At 43.9% G+C, this 12,880-nt stretch overlaps 1 long non-coding RNA gene across 1 annotated transcript; it reads right to left on the reverse strand.

Annotated features, from left to right (window-relative positions):
• Positions 1-898: 898 nt before the first annotated feature.
• LOC115465212 lies at positions 899-12,202 on the reverse strand. Its single transcript, XR_003941361.1, has 3 exons — positions 12,125-12,202; positions 2,742-2,748; positions 899-910 (listed from the first exon to the last, which is right to left on the reverse strand). It is a non-coding gene; the product is annotated as an uncharacterized LOC115465212 (long non-coding RNA).
• Between the last annotated feature and the right edge of the window lie 678 nt (positions 12,203-12,880).

Here is a 12,880-nt window from a genome sequence, read left to right on the forward strand (position 1 = left end):
TAAAACTTATATTTATTGTTAAACTCCCTGGTTGGCGTAGAGTTCATTTGGGAAACACCGTGACAGTTTTATTAACATCATTGCAATATCTTGCTCAGCCACCAAGGAGTGGAACACCAAAGAAAGCTAAAGGATACCGGAGAATGGGCTAAAAAAGTTCAGAGAAGTGCTGTCAAAATATCAAGAAAGTCTATGGGCCCTGTTTATTAAGCAACATTATAGGCATGTTAGTATCTTTAACACATGTTAACCATGTACTCGTGTTAACCATGTGCACACTTACAATATTCCTATAGGCGCCTACATGGTTAGTGTGCATGCTAATTGTAGGCACATTAAAAATGCTAAGGCGCCTTAGTAAACAGGGCCCTATGACCAGCAAGCATGTGGACAAATTCTGGAGCCTGGTGTATGGGTGCTGGCAAGGAGATGGGGTTTTCTGGGAAGACACAAAATTCAAAATGTTTGGGAGGAAGAACCATATGAGGTGGTGGAAAGTTTGGGAACCCATAATAATATATATAGAGAGAATCTGTGATATAACAGGAAAAATGAAAGTGTTGCACCGGAATCAGTTGAAAAGAGTTGATTGGGACCAGTGGTGTGCTGGAGCAGGCTCTCACAGGCTCGCAAGAGCTGGTTGTTAAGTTTTTAAGAATTTTGGGAGCCGGTTGTTAAAGTAGGACCCTCCATGGCTACTTTAACAACTGGCTCCTTAAATGTGGGCTTGGGCCCCCTGCTGAATTCTCTTTTACTTTGCTGGTGGGGATGCTGAGCCCTGCCAGCCAAGTAAATAGACTGCTGCTGCTCCCCGCTCCTTGTTTCCAGCTCTGAGCAGCAGGCTGGGACTTCTCCAGCATATGTGAGAAGTTTTTTTTTGTTTGTTACATTTGTACCCTGCACTTTCCCACTCATGGCAGGCTCAATGCTGCTCAGAGCAAGATGTTGGGAGTGGCAGTCCATTTATTGGCTGCCAGCAAAGGTATGCCTAGCGCGCCCGCATGAAGGGAGGGAGGAGAGAGAGGCAAGTGTTGCTCCCCCCCCCCCCACCCCAGTCACCCCTAGCCCTTCCAACGGCAGAGCTGGCTACATCCGGAGAAAGAGCCTGTTGTTAAAAATTTACCAGCACATCCCTGATTGGGACATTAGTGATGATGAGCCCCACAAGGATATAATATGTAATACAGATGAGCAGTTATCTAATTTAAGGTCTGAAGATAAACAGGAATTGCCTGAGACATTCTGGCTAATTTGCCAGAATGTCCCCTGTTGAAGCTGAAAATGAACCTTGTACATTACTTGAAGGAGAGAAAGATTTTAGGTAGTAATGTACAAGCTTCTAGTAGAGAAACAAAGGGAAAAATTCCCAGTTTTCTACAAAAACATTTCATTTTTAAGTAAATTTGGAAAATATTTGTTTAAATATTATACCATGGAAAGGGAATATAACATTGTAGAAAAAGTGAATGGTTTTTCTTTTTTCCTAAAAATAAATGTTTATTTTATGCCCCATTTTTTTTTGACCAGCCCGAGTATAACCCTAGGGGTTAAAGTTTTATCTACCTGAAGAGGCTGGGACAGTTGAAGAGAGATGGTTTGTGTTTAAAATATTTTTATTACACAAACTTTTAAATTTACTTAACTGTGGAAAAGTTTTGATTGTGCAGTAGAGCTGTGCTGGGACAAGCATGCATGTGCTGCTGTTGTTGTACCTGGTAGTTGGGAGGGAGAAAACTGGAAGGAACAGACCTGTGTGTGTAAGTGCCCATCTGTAGGAGCTTTAAAGTAGGAATTTTTGTGCTGAGAAGGAGTGTGTATGAAGCTCTGAGTGAGATAAGATAAATACTGAGCCTTGTGGTAAATTTAAGGCTCTAGGTTGTCTGAGGTGGGAGGAAACATTAATGGTCAGTGTAGGTATGTGTGAGTTGGTTTGTTGTGAGAGGGGCAACTATGTAATTTATGACACTATCAGGCTCATTTTTGAAAGAGAAGGACGTCCATCTTTCGACACAAATCGGATGATGGGCGTCCTTCTCCCAGGGTCGTCCAAATCAGTATAATCGAAAGCCGATTTTGGACGTCCCCAACTGCTTTCCGTCGCAGGGATGGCCAAAGTTCAAGGGGGTGTATCGGAGGCATAGCGAAGGTAGGACTTGGGCATGCCTAACACATGGACATCCTCGACCCATAATGGAAAAAAAAGAGCGTCCCTGACGAGCACTTGGACAAATTTACCTGGTCATGTTTTTCTTACGACCCAGCCACAAAAAGGTGGCCAAAATGACCAGATGACCACTGGAGAGTATTGGGGATGACCTCCCCTTACTCCCCCAGTGGTCAATAACCCCCTCCCACCCTCAAAAATATCTTTCAAAATATTTTTTGCCAGCCACTATGCCAGCCTCAGATGTCATACTCAGGTCCATCACAGCAGTATGCAGGTCCCTGAAGCAGTTTTAGTGGGTGCAGTGCACTTCAGGCAGACGGACCCAGGCCCAACCCCCCTACTGTTACGTTTGTGGAGGAAACAGTGAGCCCTCCAAAATCCACCACAAACCCACTGTACCCACATCTATGTGCCCCCCTTCACCCATAAGGGCTATGGTAGTGGTATACAGTTGTGGGTAGTGGGTTTTAGGGGGGTTTGGGTGGCTCAGCAGACTATGTAAGGGAGCATTTTATGAAGTCCACTGCAGTGCCCCCTAGGGTGCCCGGTTGGTGTCCTGGCATGTCAGGGGGACCAGTGCACTACAAATGCTGGCTCCTCCCACGACCAAAGGGCTTGCATTTGGTCGTTTCTGAGATGGCCATCCTTGGTTTCCATTATCGCCCAAAATCAGAAACGACCAAGTCTAGGGAGAACTATCTCTAAGGATGACCAAAATTTCTAGATTTGGGCGTCCCCAACCGTATTATCAAAACAAATGTTGGACGTCCATCTTGTTTTGATAATATGGGTTTCTTCGCCCCCCCCCCCCCAATCGGGACATTTTGCAAGGATGTCCTCAACAAAAACTTGGGTGTCCCTTTCGATTATGCCCCTCTATGTAAGGGAAAATGGTGAGTGAAAATGTGTGAGAGCTGATGTGTGAGCAGAACTTTTAGACTTCAAGAAGCTCTCAGGTGTGTGAGATAAGCAGTAAAAGGGAAATGTTTCCCTTAAATTGTGGTACAGCAATGGTGTTTTTGTGGAGAGGAAGCTCAAGCTGGTTTAAAGTTTTGACACTGGAATTGAAAGAGTGAATGCGATGTATTATTTTGTCTGAAAGGTGGCCAATAAATGAAACTTTTGAAGGCTAGTCTAGTTAGGAATAAAAAATGATTACCTGACTAATTTTGGGTAAATTAAAATACAATAGCACTGGAGTAGAAGAAAAAAAAACATTTAAAAGGGATTGTTTGTGGGTTTAGGAAGAGAGGATATTCTTTCCTTTCATTTGTTTAAAGCTAGAGTAATAGGTTTACTTGGTGACACTTAGAGAATTGTTGCTGGAGTTTGTCCTTGGAAGGAAAGACACCCACCGTACAAAAGAGCTGGAAGAAAGTTAAGTGAACACAACAAAAAGACTGAAACAAAATTTTGGTTGGTTGTCCTTGAGGGTGCACCTGGAAAACAAGATGTTAACACAAAGCATCACTTCTAGGGGAAGACGATAACTTTAAAAGTTCAGTTATTGTTCTAACCTGTTAGACATAAGGATAAAGAGATACTTATCTGTCAGTGCTGCTTATAATGTTTCTAGGTCCATGCTTGTTATTTTGTTGTCATCAATGAGCACTGTAAAAAGAACAGTGGGTAAATATTATTGTTTTCTGCATTTAAATGCTTAAAAAAATAAACTTATTTTTATTGAAAAAACTCAGTTTGGCATGGAGTATTTTGTGGAAACTGACAATTTTGTTAACATCATTGTAATACCTTGATCCGCCAGCAGGTGGCTTACAATAAAATACATTTCTGGCACCTTGTACCTACATTTCATTTACAGAAAGGTCCTTCAGAAAATAAATTGGACTATATAAAACTTTAGACAATATAAATTTCTATAAAACAGATTTGTTCTCTACTTTATTGGCATAGCTCCCAGAGGAAAAATGAACTATTGACTGCATCTGTGCCAAAAGTCCTTTGAAAGTGGGCTCTCCAAAGCCAAATCTGATCTAAATGGATATGTTATTGCTTTTTGTCACTCTTTGCTAATGGATTATCCTAATTGCCCTTTTGTTTTATTTAGTGTGGGAAAGGATACAAGAGAAATTCAAGTTCTATTCAATTTCATCACATTTCTTTACCTGCTCATTGCCAACACTTTGAGGGGCATTTTCGAAAGAAACGTCTAAGTTGGGATTTGGACGTCTTTGTAAAACGTCCAAATCCGGAGGCGGGGAAAAGCGTATTTTTGAAAAAATGTGGATGTCCATCTTTCGTTTTGAAAATACCAAGGACATCCTTGGATTTGGAGACCCTAGATATGGACGTCTTTGACTTTCGGCGATTTTCGAAACCAAAGATGTTCATGTCTAAAATGTCCAATTGCAAGCCATGTGGCTGGAGGAGCCAGCATTTCTAGTGCACTGGTCCCCCTGACATGCCAGGACACCAACCAGGCAACCTAGGGGGCACTGCAGTGGACTTCATAAAATCCAGGTACACAGCTCCCTTACCTTGTGTGCTGAGCCCCCCAACCCCCTCCAAACCCACTATGCCCAACTGTACACCACTACCATAGCCCTTATGAGTGAAGGGGGCACCTATAAATGGGTACAGAGGGTTTGTGGTGGGTTTTGGAGGGTTCACTGTCTCCTCCACAAATGTAATAGGTAGGGGGAGTATGGACCTGGGTCCACCTATCTGAAGTGCACTGCACCCACTAAAACTGCTCCAGGGACCTGCATGCACTGTCATGGACCTGAGTATGACATCTGAGGCTGGCACGTAATATTTTTAATGATGTTTTTTGAAGGTGGGAGGGGGTTAGTGACCACTGGGGGAGTAACGGGAGGTCATCCTCGATACCCTTTGGTGGTCATCTGGTCATTTCGGGCACCTTTTTGTGCCTTATTCGAAAGAAAAACACGTCCGGGTGAAAACATCCAAGTATTAGTCAAGGATGTCTCTGCTTTTTTCCATTATGGCTCAAAGACGTCCAAGTCTTAGGAACACCCAAGTCCCGCCTTCACCAAACCTCTGATACGCCCCTTTGAGATTTGAACGTCCTTGCGATGGACTTTCGCTAGAGACGTCCAAAATCAAGTTTTGATGATACCGATTTGGACGTTTCTGAGAGATGGAAGCCCAAGTGCCAATTTATGTCAAAAGAGGGATGTCCATCTCTTTCGAAAATGTGTCTATTTGTTTTGAAAGGAGATACAGAAACAGATCAAAACTAGTGCATATGAAGAGGAGAGCAGTGAAAAGAAAAAAGAAAAAATATATCTTTAAAATCAAATGAGGGATTAATCCTTAGTGGCATACTATATAAAGGAGCCCAGATTCTCATAAAGCCCTAAGAAAATTATTTTCTTAGAGTTACCCAAATATTTCTTCAATTGTATAGAATCAATGAATACATATGTTGTGGTACTTTGAAAAACAAATATCACACATTGGTAAGGAAATTTTTGAAAAAAGTTGCTCCCAATGACAAGAAAAATTATATAAGCTTTTTCAGATAATCATACACCCCACATCAACATTTCTATAGTAAAAAACAGTTCCAGATGGATACCCCCAGGCCCAATGGATCCACTTTGTTCAAAGAAAAATTGCCCTTTTGGAGAAAAAGCATAAACAACAATTTTATAATTTGTCCAGAGAAGAAGAAGCAGCAGCAGCAGCAGCAGAACAATCACTTGCCACCAATCGCTACTTTGTTATCAAGCCAGCAAATAAAGGTGGTGGGATTGTGGTACAAGGCAGGAAGTAACTTGTGAATCTTTGATAAAGTATGTATGGTGGGAATGACAGGGTGCTTAACCAGGAGAAAGTCCTTCTCTTTGGCTGTAAGAAAACCTCTGTGGGATGAAATTTGAATTGCCTCTTCAACATTTTTTTGGATAGATTCAGTGGGATCCGAGTCCAGAGCTGTATAATATTGCTGACCATTAAGTTGTCTCTCAATTTCTTTAACATAATCCTTCCTGCCTTGTACCACAATCTGACTGAAAGGAATTGTACTTAGTAGTGGAAACAAAAGAGAGGCCTTTCTGTAAAACTTATGTTTGGGTGTCAGAGAGAGGTATATCTGATAAGTTGAAGATTGGAGTCTCTACTTCCAGCTGTCTCGTCTTTGATACTGCCGATAACTGTTGTGGGAAACCTGCAATGTGCAGATCTGGAATTGGCTGTCCTTCTCCTCCTGCCTCTGAATGAAAAATATTGAGGATACAGCTGGTATGAGGGAAGTTGTTCTCTCCTTTGATATATCTCTGTTCGTTGCTTGTTCCAGATTTTCTCTAAAAAAGATTGTGATAATACAGGAAAGTGTGGAGGTGGTGATGTGACAGGAATGGCGTACGGTGAGGTGTTTGATTTACCTGAATCATTTCTTGCATGTTTCCTCCCTCTATCTGGGGATAAAACTGTGTTTGGAGCTGAAGGAGCAATAACGATACTAGATTGAGCAACTTTCTCCATTTTGTCTCACTCAGCACCTGCTTTTCTACATGTCATGTAAGACATGGCATTGCCTTAGAACCTCACTAATTTTTGACAGAACTGCCCTCCGGTAAGTAAACAAATCTTAGTAGTATAAGTTTATAGCTTTCATCAAATTTGACAAGTGCCACGTCCACTTCTGGTTTTCAGTCAATCAGAGGACATGCCCAAGCCACACCCACTCCCACCCTTTTTGATTACCTCACTACCCAAACCACACCCAATACATGCCCACTCCCTGCCTCTAGGGATGATGTCACCAGATACAATGTTTAGAGCTGCCCAAACCCCACCCATTTTGCATAATCACATCCCTTGTCCTGCCTTATTTGCATAGCCCCATCCCAAACCCTGCCCCTTTTACAGCCCCGTTCCAAACCCTGCCCCTTCTAGTAATGTCATAGAAAGTGACATCATAATCTTGGATTGGGTCACATAATAGGAAGTGATGTCAAAAAAATTATTTATTTGTTGCATTTGTGCCCCACATTTTCCCACCTTTTTGCAGGCTCAATGTGACTTACAGTATGCCGTAGTGGCGATCGCCATTTCCGGAATGAGAAATACAAAGTGGTATTGCATTAAGTACATAGATGGTAAATTATTGATTAAATTAGATAATCAGTTCATTTCAGCGTGAGAAATAAGGTGGTAGTGTGTTAACGTTTGTTAGTGATAGAGTTACTGAAGCAGTCAGGTATAGATAGTTCGGTTTTGTCCAATTCTGGAAGAGTTTTGTTGTCTGGTATTTGGGATGGATCATTGTGGTATGCCTTTTGAACAGGTTGGTTCCCAACACTGCCTCCTACAACCTTGGCGGCATTTAGTAGGGCATGCGCACCTTAATCTTTTTTTCTCACAGAAAAGAAAATAGATATTTTTTGTTTTCTTTTTATCATTTTTTTTTTAATTTCAAAAATGCTTGTGCTTACTTTTAAAACTGTTTTTACTGAATGACAGCCATTTTAGGTTTTAAAACAAAAAGAACAGACTGACCGTACTCCTCCTCTTTGCTTTTAGCTTACATAAGAATGCAAGAGCTGGCCCCCTTCCTGTTTTCAAGAGAGATCATACCCTAAAAGGCTGAAAAAAATGCAAGGTTTCTGCTTTTGTAAGAGCTGAACTGGTTTTATTTTATTTATTTATTTATTACATTTGTATCCCACATTTTCCCACCTATTTGCAGGTTCAATGTGGCTTACAACGTACCGGAGAGGTGTTTGCAGACTCCGGTGTTAACAAATACAAAGTGATGTTGTGGTAAGATAAAGTTCATGTGGCACAGTCGCATTAGGGAATCGTACAGCCATAGGTGCCCAGTATAAGAGGCATGGGGAGCCTCCCCAGCTGAAAGCCAACCCAAAATCCTCCGCTCGCTGCCTTCCCACGGTATCCGGAGCAGCATCAGCACAACAACAGAAAGAAGAGCGGCAACTTCCTACGGGACCTGACCTTCTGTTCTGCCCATTCGTGAGCGCGGTGAAAGACACCCCGCCCCCGACTCAAGCTACTGCCAGTAGTAGTCTCCACTAGTGATTACAGCAGGCCTGTCGACTCTGCCTTCACCAATGATGCGCTCTCCCTCCGTTTCCTGCTTCTGCGAAGGCGGGACATGTCACAGCCAGGGAAAAGTCCAAGTTCACAAGGCAGGGCTGCTGTAGTCTCTACAGTGCAGCACTGCACGCCACAGAAGAAAGACTAAGGCAAGTGTCCGATTACTTCTGAGGGGGAGGGGTACTAAGGGAGAGACTAGAACCAGGAGGGAGAGAAGGAAGGAGTGGGACTTAGAGGGAGGGACTGGAGAGAGCTTGCTTGCTGAATCTTTGTGGGGGGGAGGGGGGAGAGAGATGAGGCCTTCAGCTCTCTCACAAAGGTTCAGCTTGAACCTTTGGGAGAGAAAGAGAGCTGAAAGTGCTGCAGCAATGTGTTCTTTGATTGGGAGCCAGTGTAGTTTTTCACGGAGGGGTTTTCTGCTTTCGAATCACGTTTTTCCAAATATAAGCCTAGCTGCCGTGTTTTGAGCGGGCTGGAGTTTCTTTAAGGTTTGTTCTTTGCATCCCACATAAATTCTATTGCAGTAGTCTATGTGACTTATTACCATTGATTGTATCAAGTTACAAAATGTTTCCCTCGGGAAGAATTGTTTCACGCGTTTGAGTTTCCACATTGAGTAGAACATTTTCTTTGTTGTGGATGTCACTTGGCTCTCCAGTGTTAAGTTGCGGTCCAATGTAACGCCGAGGAAGGGTATGATCTGGGGTGTCGATACTTGTGGGGTTGTCCATGCTGTGTTGTGATCTGGGGTGTCGATACTTGTGGGGTTGTCCATGCTGTGTTGGGATGAGAGGATGAGACAGTGCGTTTTTTCTTTATTGAGTTTTAGTTGAAATGCATTTGCCCATGAGTCCATGATGTTCAAGCTCAGCTTGATTTTGTTGGTCATTTCTGTCAGTTTAGTTTTGTAAGGAATGTATATTGTGACATCGTCTGCGTAGATGAAAGGGTTAATGCCTTGGTTGGATAAGGACTTGGCTAGTGGGGTCATCATTAGGTTGAAGAGGATCGGTGATAGTGGTGATCCTTGTGGTACTCCACAGTCTGCTTTCCACGGTGATGATATGTTTGAGTTTGATTTTACTTGATATGTTCTTGTGGTTAGGAAGCCCTTGATCCAGCTAAGTATGTTTCCGCCAATCCTGAACTTATCTAGTAATCTTATTAGTATTTTATGGTTTACCATGTCGAATGCGCTGGACATGTCGAATTGGAGAAGAAGGATGTTTTTGCCTATTGCTATTTCCTGCTTGAATATGGCTAGGAGAGTGAGTAGAACTGTTTTGGTGCTGTGGAGGGGGCAAAATCCTGACTGTGATTTGTGTAATATTGAGAATTTGCTTATATAATCTGTAAATTGTTTGGTTACCATGCTTTCCATCAGTTTGACTGCCAACGGGATAGATGCTACTGGATGGTAGTTAGTGATTTCATTTGTTGTTTTCTTGGTATCTTTTGGTATGGAGGTGAGTAGCATATTGCCAATTTCCTTAGGGAATTTTCTCTGCAGACCCTTCAAAAGGCAGAACACCAGCTCAGGCTTAAGAAGAATGAACCTAAAAAGTTACAGACAAGCCAATGTGGAATGGCAGAATAAATGCTTTTTCTGTTTTGTCTCCCTTCCTCAGCAGTACAAAAGGAAAAAAAATCTGGTGTTTCCTTTTTTTCACACTGACTCTGTGAGATCAATTTACAGCCTAATCACAGCTCTGCCCTGAGCTAAAACAGAGAAAATCCCAGCCCTGTTTTAAAAAGGACAGCCCCCTCCTTCTCACTAGCCATCCTCTCTATCCACACAATGCACACACATACACCCTCCCTCTCTCTAGCCATCCACCCAAAGCATTGGGTTTCTTTCAAAAGGATATACTCTGAATGCTTTATTTTCCTTTTAGCACTCCCCCACCTTTTTCTCTATTAGCAAACCCTTTTATCACACAGTCACATGTATAAAAATGTAAAAACACATGGCAAAGTTAGGCATGGTCAAGTAAAAATATAATCAATACCCATAAGGCAATGTGTTAAAATTTTGAATCACAGATTGTAATCCAGACCTAGCTCCTTTAGACTGCAAAAATTTATTTTCTCGCTTTTTTCGCTGAGTGTGATATCTTTTACCTTCAGATGGGTCTCGTCGCTGGATAGCTTGTACCCATATGTTTTAGGACTGGCAGATACAAACTCTGTGATATGCTCACCTTTAGGGATCTCGCTCGTTAATTTGCCTAAATAGTCACACAAAGGAGGATCCCACTCAGCCTCCTTACCTACAAAAATCACAGAATCTGTATTGTGATAAAGGCACTGCTCTTCTAAAGTGTCAGGAACCCTGTAAAGCTGTAGCTGGGCACACACAGTTGTAAAAGAGGCTATGAAAATGTTAGTGTTACCCAGTGGTGCACAAAGTTCCATTGTGTGCTTTCAGGTGATGCATGCCGCATCATTATCTATAAGATCCCAAGATGACATGGAGGGGCATAATTGAACAAAAATGTCTATCTCCATGGGCGTTTATCTCCGAGAACGGGTCCGTGAAGGGGCGGACCGAACCGTATTTTCGAAAAAAAATAGACGTCCATGTTTTATTCGACAATTTGTGAGCTGGGTGTTTTTGTTTTTCAGTGATAATGGAAAATGAAAGCACCCAGCTCAAAAATGAATAAATCCAAGGCATTTGTTCATGGGAGGGGCCAGGAGTCGTAGTGCACTGGTCCCCCTCACATGCCAGGACACCAACCGGGCACCCTAGGGGGCACTTTTACAAAAACAAAAAAAAGGTAAAAGAGCTCCCAGGTGCACAGCACCCTTCCCTTGGGTGTTGAGCCCCCCAAATCCCCCTCAAAACCCACCGCCCACAAGTCTACACCATTACTATAGCCCTAAGGGGTGAAGGGGGGCACCTACATGTGGGTACAGTGGGTTTGGGGGCGGTTTGGAGGGCTCCCATTTACCAGCACAAGTGTAACAGGTGGGGGGGGGATGGGCCTGGGTCCACCTGCCTGAAGTCCACTGCACCCCCTAATAACTGCTCCAGTGACCTGCATACTGCTGCCAGGGAGGTGGGTATGACATTTGAGGGTGAAAATAAAAAGTTGTTAAACGGCATATTTTGTGGTGGGAGGGGGTTTGTGGCCACTGGGGGAGTCAGGGGAGGTCATCCCCGATTCCCTCCAGTGGTCATCTGGTCATTTAGGGCACTTTTTGGGGCCTTATTTGTGGAAAAACAGGGTCCAGGAAAAGTACCCTAAATTCTCGCTAAAAACGCATATTTTTCTTCCATTATCGGGGAAAGGCGCCCATCTCTGATCGCCCGATAACCACACCCCAGTTCCGCCTTCACCACGCCTTCAACACGCCCCCATCAACTTTGTCCGCATCCGCGACAGAGTGCAGTTGAAAACGTCCAAATTCGGCTTTTGATTATACCGCTTTATTCGTTCTTGTGAGATAAACGTCTATCTCCCGATTTGGGTCGCAATATAGGCATTTTTCTTTTTCAATTATAAGCTGGATGATGTATTTGGGGGAAAACAGGTAGGTATACAGCTCAACGGGGTCTCGTACGATGCTAACAGCAGGTAGATTTCTTCTTTGACCAAACTTCCCCCACAAAGAGTTTAAGAACAGTTTTGCAATTTGTCGTTTTGCAGGGTTCATAGTTATCTGATCAGCCTGTAAAAGCACACCAACTTTCTAGTAAAAATCATCTATGTACCTGTTTTATTGTTCAGCATTGGTACACCACTGAGGAAACCCCGATGCTTCCTGCTTTTGTCGTAGACGCATGTTTATATATTCTGTAAAGAGTTATGTAGATGTCTGTTCAAAATGCCAGACTTCGCAGATTTCCCCCACTCTGTACCCTTTAGAGATAGTCATTTCCAATTCTACGGTATAACACATCCCCACCAGGGCCATAGGCGCCGACTCCGTGGGTGCTGTGGGTGCTGGAGCACCCCCAATGTTTTCACCCGCCAAGGCAGGGGCGGGGGGCGCCGCTTACCCCTCCGACGTCGCAGCACCGTACCACCTACGCAGCGTCAGTGAAAGCGCTGCCCGCTAGTCTTCCCTTTGCTTCGCTCGTTCCCTGTCAGTGTCCCGCCCTCGCGGAAATGATGTCAGAAGAAGGCGGGACACTGACAGGGAACGAACGAACCAGCGAAGCGAAGGGAAGGCTAGGGGGCAGCACTTTCACTGACGCTGTGCAGGCTCAGCTGCTGCGACGGAGGTAAATTTAAAATATTTAGAGAAGAGGGGCGGGTAGGGTAGATGGACATGGGAGCAGGAGGGCAGGGGAGAGCGAAGCATTGATGGATGGATCTGGATGGGAGGAGAGGGCAGGGCCCAGGGAGAGCGGAGAAATTGCTGTACAGGGAGGGAAGGGAGGAGAATTGCTTGAGATGGATGGATGGAGGTGGGCAGGGGACAGAGGAGCACGGATGGACATGGATTGGAGGACAGGGCCCAGGGAGAGAGGAGAAATTGCTTGATATGGCTGGATGGAGGTGGGCAGGGGACAGAGGATCATGGATGGGAGGACAGGGCCCAGGGAGAGAGTAGAAATTGCTTGATATGGCTGGATGGAGGTGGGCAATGGACAGAGGAGCATGGATGGACATGGCTTGGAGGAGAGGGCCCAGGGAGAGAGGAGAAATTGCTTGATAT

This window comes from Microcaecilia unicolor, chromosome 3 (assembly GCF_901765095.1).
Source record: "Microcaecilia unicolor chromosome 3, aMicUni1.1, whole genome shotgun sequence".
Taxonomy (NCBI): Eukaryota; Metazoa; Chordata; class Amphibia; order Gymnophiona; family Siphonopidae; genus Microcaecilia; species Microcaecilia unicolor.